Source organism: Talpa europaea, assembly GCF_964194135.1.
Source record: "Talpa europaea genome assembly, chromosome: 8".
Lineage (NCBI taxonomy): Eukaryota > Metazoa > Chordata > Mammalia > Eulipotyphla > Talpidae > Talpa > Talpa europaea.
The window spans coordinates 109,721,246-109,740,426 of NC_140075.1; the positions used below are offsets into that span (position 1 = coordinate 109,721,246).

At 42.7% G+C, this 19,181-nt stretch overlaps 1 protein-coding gene across 7 annotated transcripts in view; it reads right to left on the reverse strand.

Annotated features, from left to right (window-relative positions):
* NRXN3 (neurexin 3) overlaps window positions 1-19,181 on the reverse strand; it is a gene marked incomplete at both ends in the record, with an annotated part of 1,501,492 nt that overhangs the window by 1,327,981 nt on the left and 154,330 nt on the right. The window lies entirely within an intron of this gene.

The window sequence follows — 19,181 nt, forward strand, 5'->3', positions numbered from 1 at the left end:
AATCCCATAACTCCCCTTTGCTCACACTCTTCCCTTGTTCAGATGATTTACACTTATTCCTGTCTAAATCCCATAAATTTTCCAAGGCTCTGCTAAAGTGTTGCATCATCACTGGAACCTTCTCCTATCCCTCAGCTAATAGTTATCTTGCTCAATCTGAACACCTACTGTGGCACCTTTAGGAAACAGCACATTTTTATAGCATGGGCTTTTGAGGTTACTCATCTTCCCTGACTGTTATATTTAAGCTTCTTAAGGTCAATGCTGAGTCTGATTCACCTTCATTTTCCCTTAGTGCCAATCAGATACCCTGAACTAAGAGAAATCTATAAACATTGTGTGAATGAATGGCTAAATAGAATCCATATAAACACACTCTGGGTGATAAAGAAAGAGCCCCTCCCCGGGGGAAATGTAAGCGCTGCCTTGCTGGTCTATTTCAAAAGCTTCCATATTTTCTAAATATGTCAAATCAGGACTTAAGGTGGATTTCAGTTCCCTACTTTAGAACATTAATTCCTTTAGTATAGGTTCAGTAGAAATCTAAAAACCTTTTTAAAATTAGAAAAGAGGGAGTTGGGCATAGAGGCAGGGGGATGAAGTAGATCCTAACAGCATTAGATCTACAAATCCCAGAACTCTCCTGGACGAACATGAAATCTAAGTGCCCAGAGAGGAAAAATAAAATCAAAGTTCCCAAAGGTGCGATCCACCTTTCCAAGGTCAGTAGCAAATAAACACACCCTCGGCTGTCTGGTCAAGGTTGATGAATTAGGATTTATTTCTTCACTGTTCCAAGTGGGTTAATAGGGAAATCCTGCCACCATTATACACCTACCTCTCCAAGCACCTGCTATCTAGAGCAGAGGAATGGACATCTTTAATCTGGTATGGCACACGGGCTAGAGATTACATTCACCATGAGGGTCCTAAACCAGGTATTAGATAGTCCTATAAGTCCTTGACTATAAATCTGAGGACTCAAGATGAGCAGAGCTATGACAAAACTACTGGACTAGGAGTCACAAGACTTTGGTTGCCCTGTGTATATGGTTTTATGAAAGTCACTTAGCCTCTTTGGACCTTGGCCTTTCCATATACAAAAGGTTTGGGTTAGATTGGCAGAATCACTTGGCAAAGATAGTACCAGAAACATACTTCTAAAGATGCCTAGGCCCAGGGCTCCTCCCCAGATAGAGGTTCATGGATACAGAATGAGACCCAGGCTCAGCAACTTTAAAGTTGAGAACCACTGGGCTAGATGATCAACCTCTCCATTCTAAAACTCTTTGATTCTATAGGACTCATTTTAGAAATCAGGAAGCTTCCTTTCCCATCACGTGAGATAAATCTGAGAAAAGAATCTGGCAGAGGGCCTCCCCGGTGGCGCAGTGGTTAAGCGCTGCGAAGATGCCCACAGCCTCTGCAGCGCCGGTTTGATCCCTGGCCGCCGGTGAGGGTCCAACATGGTGCACAGACATCTCCTGCCTTGCCCACTGCTCCCCTCAGCAGTGTACTACATCAGTCTACCTGTTCTGCTCCCCGCTCTAGCTCTGGAGAATTCTCTCACCCTCCTGTGCTTCTGACTGTACCCAGAGCTTGTATAAATAAATAAATAACTCTTAAAAAAAAAAAAAGAAAAAAAAGAATCTGGCAGAAACCTAAGTTATCTATGTGAGTGGAAATATTGACAATATATTTTTCATCTCACCATGGTCTACAAACCTATACTTTGCACAGTAAGACAGCTCCAGAGTGTTGTACCCAAGTCTCTCTTCCTGGGCATCCTGACTCCATAGAGATCCTATTAAAATAGGGGTTAGCCAAGAAAATGGAGCAGGAGTTGGTACCAAAATATGGAATTCTTCTGGTATGTCTGAGCAGATTCTCATACCAAAGGCAGATGCTAATCATACTGAGTTACTGTCTGACTGAAAATCTATTTTCCAATTCCCTTTCCCTTTCAATTCCATATATTAGATACATTAACAACTTGAATTTCTTGATAACATAAATTCATCACACTGATTAACAAGTTTTTGCAGCAAGGTAGGTTTTGTATCCCCACTACAAAGAAGGAAACTACTGGGCTAACAATGCTTAGCAGTCTTTAAGAGCAGTTATTAGGGTGGAGTTGAGTTCAACCTTGGACTTGGAGTAAGAGTCGGGGATAGGGTTAGGGATAAGGATGATACAATGGCTAATTTTCTGTGTCAAATTGAGTTATTCATATGGTGTCTATATATTTGTAAAAAACATTATTATTCTGGGTGTTGCTGTGAGGATATTTTGGATAAAATTAACATTTATGTCAGTAGACTGAATAGATTACCTCCCTAATGCAGGTGGGTCTCATATAATTAGTTGACATTCTGAACAAAAACACTGATCCTCCCCTGAATAAGAATCTTTTTATCTATATATCTGTCCGTCTGTTTATCTGCCTATCTTTCTATCTATCTATCTATCTATCTATCTATCTATCTATCTATCTATCTACCTACCTACCTACCTACCTACCTACCTACCTACCTACCTAATTGGGAATCCTTTTGCTTGAAGGCCTTTGACCTGAAACATATCTTTTCCTGGTATGGAACCTGTTCACCTTCAAGCTGTAACTACAAACACCATTATCCTCTTGAGTTACCAGCTGAGCTTACCAGATCTTGATAGTTGACAGTTTCCATAATCATAATCATGACAGTTTCCACAATTCCTTATAACACCTCTGTGTGTGTGTGTGTGTGTGTGTGTGTGTGTGTGTGTGTGGTCCTTAGTTCTGTTTCTCTGGAGAGCTCTTACTAATGCACTTGGGATAGGGTTGGGGATAGAGTTGGGGTTACAGGATGGTATAGATGTGAGGTTAGGGTTGGGTTGGCTGTGGCCTAGGTTGTGTGGGGAGTGTAGTAGAGATAAAACATCAAACATCTTTTCCTAACATTGCTAAGACTGATGTGACCTTAAAAAACAGAACAAGAACTGATTATTGAGTTACTACTGATTATTGAGTTATTATTCTGGACTCCCTATTTACATCACAGTAATAGGAATAATTGTTCTTAAGATTCAACTACATGTCAGGTGCCAAGTTAGTTGTTTTGACTATTATCTCATTTCATCTTCAAAACCCTGCAAAATTAGTTATTACTGCATATTTTTAACAAAATAAAAAAAACAAGAGATTGGGGAAAACATGGCCAAACTCTGGATATTGACCTTTGACCTATTCTCTTTCCGACTCCAAAGTTATTTTTGCCAAAGAACCAAGTGGGATGGTTAAGAATTGGTAACATTTCCAGGAGGACAAAAACGAAAAGGCACCCATGCTGTTTTCAGCAGCAGGTCAGGGCAAGTCCCCAGCCAGGGTGCACAGGTGGAAAAGAGGAGGATATGCTCTTTGTTTCAGGGCAGTGCTAAGCTCTGTGCTCACAGCTGGGCTCTGCTGGGAACCCCTTCCGAGCACGGCTGGAGACCCGCTTTCCTTCAGGGGAGACTGTCTTCCTCAGCCTGAGCAACAAGCAGTCTCCCTGTCTCTCTGCTGCTGGGTTTTGTCACTGTGTTATTTGCTTCCTTCAGAGCAGCCCCTTCTGGGACCTACCCAAAGATGCAATTTCTTTTATATTTTTCTCCTCTCTCCGAAGTCTCCTTCAAGAGACACATAAATGCTGGATTCATTACATCGCTCTCAGGTAGAAGCCTGTGTTAAAGAGGCTCCGATCGATCTCTTAAATAAAGCTGGCAAAACATTGCACTTACTCTGGGCTTTCTGATCCCTAATGTAGTCAGGCCAGCTTCTCCTCCCGAACCCGCCCGCTTTGCCAAGGTACCACAGCTCCCTGTCCTCGGCCCTCATGGTTTGGTTCTTGACAAACACACTTAGAATTTGAGCGCGTCCTTTTAGCAGTAGATTTTTAACTCTCATGAGGGAAAAGACAGGTTGCTCAATCCCTATTTTCCGACTGGGGAAGTTGAGAATAAGAAAAGTGAGGAAGCTTCAATCAGGCGCATTGAGAGAAAATAGCTTCAGCTCTGATGCCTGGCAGTGCTTCCTCCTCCGGGTGGGAGCATCTCTGGCCCCTGCAAAGCCCCTAGAAGTGCCCTCGCCTTGCCCAAGACCCTTTGCTCCTTCCTCTACCCCTCAGTCCTTTCCTCACAGGCACGTTTTAAAATAGTTCTCTCCTCTCAGGCAGACTCCCCCTTTGAAGTCCTGAGGTAGTTGGGAGGTCCTCAAAAGCAACAGATTTGGAGATCGGAAAATTGTGTCTCAATTCCAGCTCTGCCTCTAGCTGGTTCAGGCACATTTTTCATCACCCTTGGTCTGAGTTCGATGATCTGTAATGTGCAGGTGATAGTGGTGAGGCCGTCAACACACAAAGCCCCTGCTGCCAGTTATGACGCGAGGCTGGAACTCACGGGCCTGTGACAAAACCAAATGAAAGTGCCTCCCTGGTGTTGCTGGGGTTAAAGACAGTGCTATAAGCTATCTCCAACCACCAAGATGATCCCCGGCCAGCCAGGGAGCTTCCCACATGACGCAGCAGACCTCTCCTGTCTCGCCCGCTGCTCCCCTCAGCAGTGTGTTTCAGACAGTCTGCCTGTTCTGCTCCCCACTCTGTCTGGTAAATCCTCTCACAACCACCCCCCCCCCCACCTCTGGCTTATACCCCAGTTCTTGTATGCATAAATAAATAAATCTTTAAAATTAAAAAAAAAAAACGAAAATGTCTTGATGACAGCAGCCCTGGGCATCTTTGTGGGAACAGTGCTTGGGGCCTACTTTAAGGGACCCCATAGCTTTCCTCCAAGTCTTCTCTACACCCTGCTCCAGTTTCCTCTGCTTCCTCTCCTGCCTGGCTTGTTTGCAGAGACACTGAATTGAGGAAACTACATGGGCTGTTGGAAAATGAGATGAACTGGACAGGCCCTGTGTCCCCGGCACAGTCCCGTTTGCCCTCTGGACAAGCAGCCCAGCCTATGACTTCACTTCCTGGAACAGCACAGGAAGTGCCACTTCTGGAGCTGCCAGGAATCAGGTGCCCAAGCCACTCACATGATGTATATTTATAACTTCGTGGGCATTGACGATGGGCCAAATGTTACATTCACAGCTAATTTCCTATTAATTTGGTGCAGCAGATACTCAGCTAAAAGAATAATGAGCCAGACAGGAGCCCTGAAGTTCAAAAATGCCTCGGACTGTGGTGCAAATAGAAGTTGAATGGGGCGGGGAGGGGGTGAGCCAAGATGGGGAAGGGCAGAGGGGAAATATGCTATTCTGAGGGCTACTTCTGGGATTTCTACTCACTGACCTTATAAAGTCTTTAAGGTACTGCATGAGACACATGCTGAGAAAGTTCTACCACTTGCCTCTCAAGGTGAGATAAGACTGAAGAAATGTGGAGGGTCCAGTCAAATGTGGAGGCAGTGGGGGCTCATGGTTCTCTGGACCTTTGCATCAGCATCACCTGGTCCAAGCCCAATCTCCTGGAGCAGAATCTCAGAAGCTGCAGTTTCATCATCTCCTCCAGGTCACCCCTGTGGATACTGGTGTTTGCAAAATAATACTGCAGGGTAACTGGGGTTCCTGGCCCATACTATAGGGGCCAAAGAGCTCAGACTTATAAACATCCTAAAACTTTTAACTTTCACCAAGTACATTTTATGGATTCTTTCTTCCCTTACATCCTCAAAACACAGTATGCGGTAAAGGCTATTGTTATCCCACAAATGAGTCAACAAAGACTTTCAAATATTAAGTAAGTAGCTCAACTAAGTCAAAGGTTTAGGAAGTGACAGAGATTGGGTGCTCATCCTTGGCACCTGGACTACCAGGTTTATTTCTTCCACTGGTTCCACTGAACCATCACCATAAGACTCCTGAACAACTTCAGAATCTGCTTGCTGTCCAGGCCAATCAGCAGACCCCATTCCTGGAAACTGCAGATGGTCAGGTGTGTGAGCACAAGATGGGAACAACCAAGGGACCGGACTGTGCATGAGGATTCCAGAGTGTTCTGAACATAGCTACACCAGCAGGCAGGCATCACTGCCCCCTTCCAAACTGAGACTTTACTCCACTTTCTTTTCATTTATTTATTTATTTATTTATTTATTTGTTTGTTTGTTTGTTTGTTTGTTTGTTTGTTTGTTTGTTTATACAAGCACTGGGTACAGTCAGAAGTGTGGGAGGATGAGAGAATTCACCAGAGCCAGAGTGGGGAGCAGAACAGGCAGAAGGACCGAGGTACACTGCTGAGGGGAGCAGTGGGCCAGACAGGAGAGGCCTGTCAAGCCATGTGGGACCCTTGCCTGGCAGGCGGAGATCGAACCAGCGCTACAGAGGCTGCGGGCAGCTTCACAGACCAGCGCTCAACCGCTGCGCCACCAGGGAAGCCCTCTACTCCACTTTCTGTTTTAGTAACTTTGGGCAAACCAGTTTAATGTCCCATGCCTCAGTTTCCCCATTGTATAATGATGGTAATAGCTGTGAGTACTTCATATGTTGTTGGGAGGTCTGGGACAGTATACAGTCATTGCATGTTCTGCAGATTCTAGGCTCATCTATTGAGTCAACCATGGTGATTCAAACCCCAACTCCAGATATGTCATCCTACTTTTCCCCAAAGGCAGTACCTGAATCATCAACATAGAAACTTTGCTTTTGCTCTGGGGAGGTCTCACATTACAGAGAATGATTCCTTGATAAATGATCTACAGGACATTTCCTCTTGCACTATGAATGTCCTTCCATAAATAATTAAGCTGAACCGCTTACTGAAAGATATGATCAAAACCCACAGTGAAGAACAATGGGAACTTAAATATTCTGCTTTTGTCAGTTTGTCCAGGCACTTCTTGATTTGCTTTGGGGCCCAGGACAATGAAGAGAGAAACACAGACCCCAGCTCAAGAGCATTCACACTGGAGATGATGGTGGTGGGAATTTCATAGGGCCTACACCTGGGAGGAGAAAGCAAGCATTGCACAAAAAGGAAGAATGATGTAAAGTATATAAACATATATAATAAAAATAAATAAATGAGATAATAATGTTAAAAAAATGTTCACACTGGAGACAGGGAGAGAAGATGGAAAAGGGCCAGGGTTCAAGGGTAGATACTGGACCCAATGGAACAGACAAACATCAAGACTGGACAACAAAGACATAGAGGTAGACTTTTCTCACAAGGCCCCCTGTATGACAATGGGCAGCAAGACAACTAGATGCATCAAGCTGCAAGAAATAAAATGCAGAGGGTCAGGCACCCCATCCCCAACAGTGTAGCATAGGGACCGTCCAAGACAGTCCTGTTCAAGAGCTACCACAGGCTGCATCCTGTCTTGAACCAGGACTATTCATCACCTTTTCTGAAATTCACTTACGATGTTCCAACTCCCTATCCTGAAGTTTTTGCATATGCTTGCTGTGTATTCCTGCCCCTAGGGGAAAATTATCTCCTTAAGAAAAAAGCCTGCCTCTCACTGCTAGAATCCCTTCTCCTCCTACAATAATACAGCAAAACCTTGCTAAGCGGCCCTAACTGGGCTGCTCTAATGAAGTAGGTATTAAAGGACATTTAAGAATAAATGCAGACTTATTATTGTGTAGCACAGAAAATAACAACAGAGGCAGGGAGCAAGCAAGCTGTTTGGGAAACCTATTAATGTTTGCACCAAGAGATAAGAATCAGGGGCAAATATTGATAGATTGCTAGATTTGCTAATGGTTTATTGGCCTTTAGTCTTAATTACAAAGTTTTCCCCTTCCCTCAGCTCCCCACCCCATTAGGTGGACAAACTGTCACCCAATTTAAGGACCAGATGATTACAAATCTACATGATTACAAATCTACAAGCCCTGTCTTCTGAAGACAACTCTGCTTAAATTTCTCAAACAATGAGTGTATTGGGGGGAGTATAAAGAGACCCCAATAGTCTGTGAGCATGGGCTCATCTAGCCCTCCACCCCCAAAGTAAACTTCAGTCATAGATTCCAGGAGGAGAAAAAAGATTAGGCCAGAGGCAGAAAATGTTTACTGGGGTTGAGTCACTAAATGTTTCCCTAGCCCAGCTTATTCTTTTCCCTGACAGCCATGTCTTACTTCTCATCCTGTCCTTGTTTTCCATGTAAATGTGACTGAGGAGGAATTCTCCTTTTGCATTTTTTAGAGAGAAACATTTCAGGGTAGCTACTTTGTCACATTTCACCAGGGAAAGGCTAATTAAGCTAGCCCTACCCCACCCCTAAGAGGCAGAAATCTGCTAAACCAACACAATTCAGAGCCTCTAACATCACAATTATTCCACTCAGGAACAGTTTTTTTTTTTTTTATTTCATGCCTGAGTTTGGGTAGGCATCTTGTAATTTTTTATTGTTTTTAAGATAACACCTTTTCAGATCTGCTGCACCATGTGGGTTAGCTCCCTGGCCAGGGATTGAACTCAGGCCACCTTGTGGTGGGCTGTCACAGAGGTAGTGCCGAGTCTTAACCCCTGGGCTACCAGGGAAACCCCCTCCAAGTCTTAATAACCCTATTCCACAAGCTGCATCAGAGGCAAATCTTCTTCCCTAATGTGTTAGTGCCCCCAGCACTGCACTGGGCACAAGGACTGCACTGGATAAACAGTGCTGATTGATTTCTTCATTGACTTATCCACATTGGGATGCAAAGCCTTAGCTGTCTGGTGTGTTGACTCATATACTTTCCCAGAAAAAAGAAATGACATAGTCACTCTGCTGAGAAGCTTCCTTTCAACTAATACGATCCTATCATCTCTCCCATCCACTTCAAATTATTATTAATCCACCAGCTGCTTTAAAGCCCTTGCACCAAAGAGCTGACTCAGTCACCTAACTAACATTTATGAGAGACTATTGTATGCCTACAAGTGGGGGATAATAAAAAATCACAAAACATATCATTCAGTGTTGGTGCCATACATTGAATTAACAACCTCCAGAATAGATAGGAAGTTACAGTGATGATAAAGTTCTAAAGTGCTACAAGAACATTCAAAAGGGGACCTGAACCCCCAGCCCAGGGAAGATTACCTGGGAAGGCACCCAATTCACTGGAGGGTGAAAAGAGATAATCCAGAGAAGAAGAGGCATTAGGGCAGAGCAGTGACCTTGGCCACAGAGGGCTTTTGAACAACAGGGGTCACTGCTCCTGTCTTCCAATGACCATGAGGAAGACAAGGTCTCTCTTTACCCTGAGACTGAAAGGTAAGGCTTTTCCTCCGTGAGCCAACTCGAGCATTCCAGGACCAAGCTTCTCTCCCTGTTCCTACTGCCACTCTGCATGGAATTAACATGACGCTGTGGAGGCATCTGGGGTTTGTTGCTATTTCATGACTGCAAAGGTAATATGTGATTGCAGAAAAACACTTAACCAGGAAAGTTCAAATGAGAAAATTTAAATTACTTGGTACCCAGAGACAACTATACATTGCCTATATAGAGAAAACCACTATAATACATCCATGTATTTCTGTAGGTTTTTTTTTTTTTTATTTTTTGGATGGATATAGATACTTTTAGAAACCCCGATTATACTTTATAAAAAAAAATTCTGCATATTTATACCTTATTATATGTATGTCTATATCTATCTATCTAATAATATCCATGTTATTAAATACTCTTCAAACCATGGTTTTTAATGGCAAAGATTCCTAATATCCCAAATACAAGATATCACAATGTAATATTTATGTCGTTATTGTTAGGACACTAGAATTATTTTAATAATAAATAGTATTTGTTGAAATATTTATGTTGTTTAAATATGAAATGCTTTGGGGATCCCTGGCGGAGTAGGGATTAAGTCTCAGCACTGTCACCACAAGGGCTCGCCATGGCCTAAGTGCCATCCCTGGCCAGTGAGCTGACCCACATGGCGCAGCAGACCTCTCCTGTCTTACCTGCTGCTCCCCTTAACAGTATATTTCATTAGATCTGCCTGTTCTTCTCCCCACACTGTCTCTGGTGAATCCTCTCACCCCCCCTGTACCTCTGGCCTACACCCCAGTTCTTCTATGCATAAACAAAGAAATCTTTAAAAAATATGAAATGCTTTATAGAAAATATAGAATATAACATTAAAAAATGATCATGGAATTTCAAGTAAAACAGTCTTCAGATTAATACTCTGATGTACCATAGCCCAAGCTGTATTGCCTTGAATGAATTTTATTTCCTTATCTATTAAATAAGTGTAATATTATTATCTCTACCATATGTTGTTAGTGAGGTTTAAATCTGATGAATTTTCGTGCCATAAAACACTGAGCACTTCCCTCCCCTATTTTTTTTATCCCTCTCCCTCCCCTATTCACAGCTGAATGTCTCTGATTTATAGTTTGCCTGCTAGCTTTATCTTTTTTTTTTTTCCTTGATCCCTTGTTTGGTTTTCCTATATTTTAGTGAAACCTTTTAGTGAAACCATCCTTTGGCAACAGTTCACTGGTATCTTGGTGGTGGTAATTTTATGGGGATTATACCTGAGAGGAGAATGAACAATGATGTAAAAATATATAATTTTTTTTCAAATTAAAAATAAACTAATAAAAAACCCATAAAATCACTGAACACTGGGCCAGTAGGATGTTTTTCACTGGGCTCACATTCCTGAAGAAAATGTCTGAGGGTGGGTGCTGGACCCCCCTTGCTATGCTCTGCCCTCCACGTCTCACCCTCGGTATGTCTGGCTTGTTGAAGTAAAACGGTCTCTCTGGCTCCAGTAAAGGGGCACCTCTGCCCTATCATTTTTTAAGATCTATTTCCAAGAACCCATTTGGAATTTTCTCTGCCAAAGCCTAGAGGTTCTGCCTATAGCAGAAGAACAATGGCAATGTCCCCTGGCCTGGGTTGCTCAGCATGGAAGCAATCACTGTCTTCTTCCCAGACCAGGAGATTTCAATGATCATTTTTCAGACCCACAGGGAATTCCTTAAATTAAGGCAGAATTTCTGTATGATCTTGAGATTCATAGTTGTGAGTTAAGACTAACCCTCCTTGGGCCTCCCCGGTGGCGCAGCGGTTGAGCGCTGGGTTGTGAAGCTGCCCGCGGCCTCTGCGGCGCCGGTTCAATCCCCGGCTGCTCCCCGGCCACCGGAGGAGGGTCCCACATGGCGCGCAGACCTCTCCTGCCGCCTCGCTGCTCCCCTCAGCAGTGTACTTTGGTCCTTCTGCCTGCTCTGCTCCCCGCTCTGGCTCTGGTGAATTCTCTCACCCTCCCGCGCTTCTGACTGTACCCAGTGCTTGTATGTATAAATAAATAAAAAAAAAAAAATACTAAACTTAGTGTTTAAAAAAAAAAAAAAAAAGACTAACCCTCCTTAATCTAGTTTCTAGCGCTTCTGTTGACTATATTTTACTCTTCCAGCCTCACCTTGAAGCTGCACATTTGTTACCAAGTGTAACAAATGGCAGCACCAGAAGGTGAGCAGTGTAAGTGTTTTACCTGGAGGTGGAAATGATCACATCACTTTCATGGTGACCCAGATAAAGAAATGATGAAAAGGGAAGATAAATTTTATTGCATCGTTCCCAATAAACATCCTCTTAACTTTATTAATAATAATATTTCAGAAGTCTGACATGCATGTGGAAAGCTATCAATTGTTAGTTGCCAACTGGTGTATACTTTGCTCTATTAATTTTCCTATAAGATTATGAGAATTTTACTGTTTCATCAAGGTTTTGTGATTTTTAAAAATATTTGTAGGATATTTCATTTTACAATTTCAAGAAATTTGAAAATCCACCAATCAACCATCTCAGCTATGAGAATATTGTCCTCATGCTCTTCTGTGTATATCTCTGTTTAGACTTCAAGGTCAACTTAGGGCACATGGCACCATCTTGTATTTTTTTCCATCTCCTTGCCCAAAAGTATAACGTTGAGTGATCTGTGCACAAAGGTACCCTTCCTATCCCCCAGAATATTGTACTGCTACTATTGGTAGAAAATCACAGGTATGGATAAATATATAGACATGCATGTTCAAATACACACACACACACACACACACACACACCCCAACACTAAACTCCTGACCACCAATGGTACTGGAAGCCTACAGAGGGATTTTTCCACTTGGTCACTCACATAAAGTCCCTAATATAGGTCTGACAACTGATGTTCTAATTTTCAAACACAATGGAATAAAACAGTTCTCATATACACAACCCCTAGATTTATCTCACATCAGCTCTTTTATTGTTCCTACCACTACTGTTTTCGTAGCCCACAGGCTCCAACAGAATCCATCACATTTGAGGTTGCCATGTATCCTTTGATGTTGAAGAAGACAGAAATTGTCTTTGTTTCCTATCCTCAGGTAGGAGATGAGAACTGATCAATCAAAGGGGGGGGGGTCTGGAGTGATGGGATGGAGAACATTTTCTGGACCATCACATAAAAATGGAACTGTGATTTCAGGAGATAGCTAGCCTGACAATGAATGCAGACTCCACTGTGAGCTCACTGTGATCTCAAACATGTTACTGAGTTTCTCTCTAAGTCTCAGTTGTTCTATCTTTGAATAATTATTTATCCCAGAGATTATGGTCTAAGAGAATTGAAATTCCATGTCAAGATCTGGGTAATATATCTAACACATAGTCCCCATTTAACATGCTACCTACACTTGATAGTATTATTACTTGGGAAATAATACAGTGTCAAGGTTAGGACCTACAGTGCTGTGTTAGACTACCTGAGTTCAAATCCCAGCTCCTCCACTTATTAGCTATGCAACCTTGGACAAGTTTCTTGGTCCTTCTGTGCCTCATCGGTGATATAAATTTTATTTTATCTTCCTCTAAAGTTTTGAGTTAAAATCAAATAAGCCAGATAAAAAACTTGGCAGGAGAAAACTTTCAAAATGTAAAAATCATCATTATTATTATCACAGGTACTATCATTTCCATGAGAGTAACTTTCATAAAATGTCTGTTTATAACAAAAGGTTGTAGAATGAGGCGTCTTTATGGATACCCCTAGCACTTTGTCCCTCCTCCATTTGCCTCAGTTCTTTGTAAGACAATTGGGGACATCTTTCTCCAAGCCTGCGTGGCCTATCTTGCCCAATCTGCCCACAGATTGCAGCAGGAAAGGGGAAAGCCACTTCCTGGGCTCAGAGACCTTTCACTTCTTTCCAAGGAGCTTATGTACTTTGGCTAGAAATGTGGGAACACATTCTCCTTTCTCCTACCAACCCCAGAAATTACTCCCATATTCCTTATTTCTAAGGGCAGGATGGGGAGCAAATGGTCGGGACTGTCACCGAGGTCTGGCATCCCCAAATACACCAAAATGATTGAAATGATCATCCATCCTTATTTCTAAATAAGAAAGCCTTCAGAAATATAGAAAGACTCAAACTCATAGGAGTGGAAATTTGCTTACTTTCTCACTTAATGCTAAATGTAAAAATACCTCCAAACCATACCAGAAAAATATCTCTCTTTTCCCTTGAACAAATTTTTGTCCCAGAGCCATTTAAATTTTACCTTCACTGTGAATATACACAGTAATTTCAACCAGATATGTAACATCAAAACAGGAGGCCCCTTAACTAAAAAGAAATTCAGATTCAGGATAAACATTTCAAATCTCCACCCTCATGTGTTTCTGTGACAACACACAGAGGTATTTTCACAAATCCATTAATTCCACAAACATATATGGAACGTCACCTCCAGGCTCATCTGTCATGTGCTGGCTCATTGGGATACCATTATTAAAATGAGCTCCTGTCTTCAAGGTGCTCCTAGTCTGCAAAGTGGTAGACTTAGAGGCATAAATCAGTAATGATGTTGCAATATGATAAGTGAAGTAATGAGAGGCGTGAGACACAGAGCTGCATAGGCAGAGCCTGAGAATCTGTGTGAATCTCCAGAAGGGGATCTTGTCACACATCCTCCAGGACTAGAGCATGGACTCCTGGGAAGGCCAAGGAGGTCAGGGCGGGCAGCTGGGAGAATTCATTCCAGACAGAGGATGTGAACAATGAGATGGAGATAGAGAGCACATGTGTGTGGTAGAGCAGAAAGCCCAAATGGGGAGCATTTCAAGAAGAGGTTGTACAGGCAGACAAGAGCCAGACCCTAGCGAACCCCGCAGGACAAGCTAAGGAATGCGGGCAACATCCCACAGGCAATGGGAAGCCGGGTTTCAAACTCAGGCACTGGCAAAGTGGCCTTTGCATCTCAGGAAGGTCACCAGAGGGGCCATTGGGAAAAAATGGTTTTGAGGACATCAGTGGTAAGACCAGTTCCAAGGCTGTAGCAAGAACTCAGGTAAGAGATCTTACAAGCCTGATTCCTAAGCAGTCCTTATTACTCTGTTTAAATAAGGTCCTTGCTGGCACCTGCACCCCTATGTTTATAGCAGCAATATTTATAATAGCTAAGCTATGGAAACAACCCAAATGCCCAAAAATAGATGACTGGATCAAGAAGATGTGGTACATATACACCATGGAATATTACTCAGCAATCAAAAAAGATAAACACATGTAGTTTGCAGCAACATGGATGGAGCTGGAAGGGATCATGCTCAGCGAAATAAGTCAGAAAGAAAAAGAAAAATACGGGATGGTCTCATGATAGCAGGAATTTAGAAAACCTAAATAAGGGACCAGGAAAAAGACTAATTAATACAAAGTAAAACTCAAAATCAACAAGCAACTATAAACCAGAGACACACTACCAGGGGAAGGGGCAGGAAGAGGAAGGACTAGGGTCAAAATAAGAGGGGGGCCTCCCCTGGTGGTGCAGTGGTTGAGCACTGGGCTGCGAGGCTGCCCGCAGCCATTGCAATGCCAGTTTGTTCCCCGGCTGCACCAGCAAGGGTCCCACAAATTAATTAATTAATTAATTAATTAAATTAGATATTTTTAAATAAATAAATAAATAAATCTTTAAAAAAGAGATACAACCAAATAAACAAACTAATAAATAAATAAATAAAGGTCCTTGCTTTAGTCATCAAAGCTCTATTCAACTAACAGAATTACTACTAGTTCCTACTGACCCAAACGCCACTGGAGAAAAGTTCCACATTTTACTAGAGCACAGGTGTCTCTGAACTAGTCTGCCAAGGAGGAGACAATAGAGTTTCCCTACCAGCCTGTTGGTCCTGACCATGGAAAAGCAAATGAAGTAACAGCTCCCGCCGGGATGCATGCAACTCCGAGTGCGTGTAATTCAGCGCAGGAGTCAAAGCCGATGACATACATTAGTTATTACTGTAAGACGGCAATTTGGTGATAAAATACAATATTGTCACTTTCAATATGTACTAAAAGTGATTTACCAGAGCTCACAGGGAGCGACTCAGACAACTATCTGATTACAATACACGGGATAAATCACCCTCATTTGAGGGTTAAATTATCCTATCTGACAACGCTAGATCAATGTGACAGCTAAAATCAGGTCTGCCTATCCCTTCCCAACTTTTGCAGTGTTTGTCCTGGTTCATATGGGTAAAAAAAAAATCAAAACATTAGATAGATCCTCTCCTTATCTCATCCTTCATTCAGGATCCTGTTGAAACCCCAGGGCCCCTGCAAAGTCATCTCTGAAAACACCAAGCCCTCTCCAGGGTATCCCTTCTGGTAAAGATCTGGGCCCCCCGTGCAGCTCTGTCAGAACAGCGGGGTGTAGAAGGCAAGAAGGATGGTCTCTAAATACGCTGCTGTATCAACAGGACTGGGTTAAGGCACACCCAGAGAGCCAAAAACACTTCATTTCTGGGTGCGTCATGAGAAGGTCTGCAGAAGAGATGAGCATTCAAATTGGTAAACTGAGTAAAGCAGATGACCTTCCTTATGTGGGGGCACATTACTCACTATGTTGAAGGCCTGAATAGGACACAAATGCAGAGGCAGGGTGAGTTCACTCTCTGCTTGAGCTGAGACATCTGTCCACCTTCTCCAGACACTGGTTGCAGAGCTTTGGGACTTAAATAGGGACTTCCGCCATCAGCCTCCTGCTACCCCACCCCCAATTCTCCAGGGCTTTACACTCAAGCTGAATTATATTGCCAACTTCCTTGGTTCTTAAGTTTGCAGATGGCAGACTGTGGGACTTCTTGGCCTTCATAATTGTGTGAGTCAATTCCTATAAGATATATATATATCTGTATATATCCTATTGGTTCTCTTTCTCTGGAGAACCCTGACTAATACACTTGCCAACAACCCCTCCTCTTCCAGTATGCACTTGTCCCTCTCCAGTAGGATTTGGAATCTCTTACCCCTTGAATGGGAATGGGCCATGTGATGTGATTTACCCCCAGAAGTGACAGTGTGCCCACTCTGTGTGCCTCAGGCTAAAAAGGGATGCTTCCACTTCGGGGTTCCTGGATCCACTTGCCATAGAAAAAGCTCAGGCCAGACTACCAAGTGAGAGAGACATGTGAAAGAGGACCACTGCCTTTTTGGACATCCCTCCTTGAAGCACAGCTAAGTTTCCTTATAAATGCAACTCTACAAGTGACCAGACTGACATTATGTGAAACAGAGCTGGCCATCAACCCAAAAACTCATAGGAAATAATAAATTATTATTTTAAGCCACCAAATTGTATCTTTTTTATGAAACAATACAGAACTGAAACTGTCTTTTCTCTCTAACCAGGCTAAAAGCACTTCATATATATATATATTATAATAACTGGTATAGATGGAGTGCTTTTTATGTAATGGGCATTTTAACTACACGATGTCATTTAATCCATATGAGAGTTGTGCTAGCTGAATATTACTGTCCTCATTCGACAGATGGAAAATGGTGACTCAGGTTAAGGAACTTGCTCCAAGTCATAGAGCCAGTACTCAAGTCCATCTCAAGACTTGGGTATTTAACTACCACTTTTCCATAATAGAATTCATGGTTCAGAACTAAGTGGATAGATATTTTAAAATCACGTGTTTATTAAAATAGAGTGACAAAGTAGGATGTCTCAGCTTTAGAGTGAAACAGCACTAGAATCCTGTTTCCAGCATGTGAGTCTTGCCTCACTTTCCTCCCCCACATTCAACAGGGCAAGATTTTTATATTAATCAAGCAAGTGCAAATTTGCTATTGTATAATATGATATTTTCTGCCCTTTGGTGCTATGATTTTTTTTTCTTACTCTTTTAATGCAAACTTTTACTGTCCTGTGCCCACAGACAAACTGCTGGCCTTCCCTGATGTTTATCATCCTGCACCATAAAACAGATCCAATGATTCTTATCATGCAGGATCATGGGAGGATTAGGTCAGACAGTAACACAAATAGAGCCCCTGGCACATAGTAGGTACTTAATAAATTGTGCTGATGATGGTGTCAATATTAATATTATTGGGTTGAGTTGCTCATTCTGGGCTTACAAGGCAGAAGTTGCCTACTTCACTAGGAAGGAAAATCCCCAAGAATTGTCAAAACATTTTTATCAGCTACCTTGCCCATCTTAAAAGGAAGAAAGGAAAGGAAAAATACCCAAGTGACCAAACAGGATATATCCAAAGGCCAGGACATTTCACTCCATCCACCCTGCTGTGTGCTTGCATGCGCATGTGCACACACATACAGAGATGCCAGAAAATGCATATACTGAAGTATAATCAAGGTCACATCCCACTATTATGATACACCTTGCTGTCCCCCTTAGCCTGACTCTATCATACAAGAAGCAGCACAAATCCTAAAAGGATGAGCTACTGACTTCAAACACTATAGTAGATGCTAGTGGTACACTTCCCAGTCCCCTTTACTTGGCAGGCATACCTACCCCCCAACTGTTGTAGTAGTTGGCTGCTAACTAGCCCACACCTGCATCCGTCTCTGAAGGATTGTCTTTAGCCACTGGGAACTACCTCACCTACAGATGCCTGTGAGATTACAGCTAAGGTCAGTCCCTACTGACACAGGGGAATAAAAACTCAGGCCCTTGCTAAACATAGGACAAGCTCTATGTGCAAATCACACTCTGTGACTCCCCCCAGGATATCAGACTGAGCCTGGACCATATCTTTGCTTAGCTTTCTCCCCAGTCCTCTTCAGCCCCCCTCAACTCCTTGTAGATTTCTCCCCAAAGAGTTCCCTGATAAACTGCATACACAAGAATGCCCATCCCAGCCTGTGCTTCTGGGAAGCCTGAATTCAAGACAATCCTTTTGATGTCTCCAAAGGTAGAAAAATAAATGCTTTCTACACTCCTAAGAGGTTTCTTATCCCCATATCAAAGATTTTGGTTTAAATAATAGGTCAAAAACCAAAAAGTGGTCAAGCAAAGCAAAGCAAATGAGAAACTTCCTGTGATAACTTGAGAGTTAGACAACCACAGCAGGCCATTCTGCTGACTTCCCAACCTCACCACCACTCTGAAGAATAACAGCCAAGAGTGAAAATCATTTCCAAATGAAGCTTGAGGGGATGCAATTCAAGATAAGGGGAAGGCAGAATTAATATTGGCTGATCATACCAGGAAACCACAGTCTTGGCCTATGGAGCCTGCCGACTAATGATTAAGAGCACAGGCCCTGACGTCAGACCATGTGGGTTTGAATCCCCACCCTACCACTCACTAGCTGGGTGACCTTGGGCAAGTTACTTAACATTTCTGACCTTTGTTTTCCCCAGCAAAATATGAGGATCGTGATGATGTGTCTTCCTAGAGTACTATTCTGCAATTTGAACTAACATGTGCTGGTACATAGTTGTTCCCAAGTAACACTAGCTGTTATCATGGGTCAAACAGTGTATCAGTTGCCACAAGCTGGGTTATGCAACAAGAAAAAACACCCCCAGAATCCCAGTGCCTCGATGCACCACAAGATCTTCTTCATACACTAAGTCCATTATATGCCGGCCAGGGGAGGCCCAGATTGAACAGCCACCATTGTGAATATTAGCATGACCATATCAGACATCACATGTCAGTAATTCCGTGCTCTGACACCGGAGTTACAGACCTCATTCTAGCCCATGGCTCATTGATTGAGCTTTGTCATATGGTCCCATCTGCCAACAAGGGAGTCAGGAGGTGTCATCCTACTCTGTCCCAAATGAGAAGAAGACAGGATGTGCTAGCATCACTAGTTCCCTATTGTGCTCAACAATTATCTACATTTTCCATTTACACTCATAACTCTCCTACGATATGGGGAATGGAATT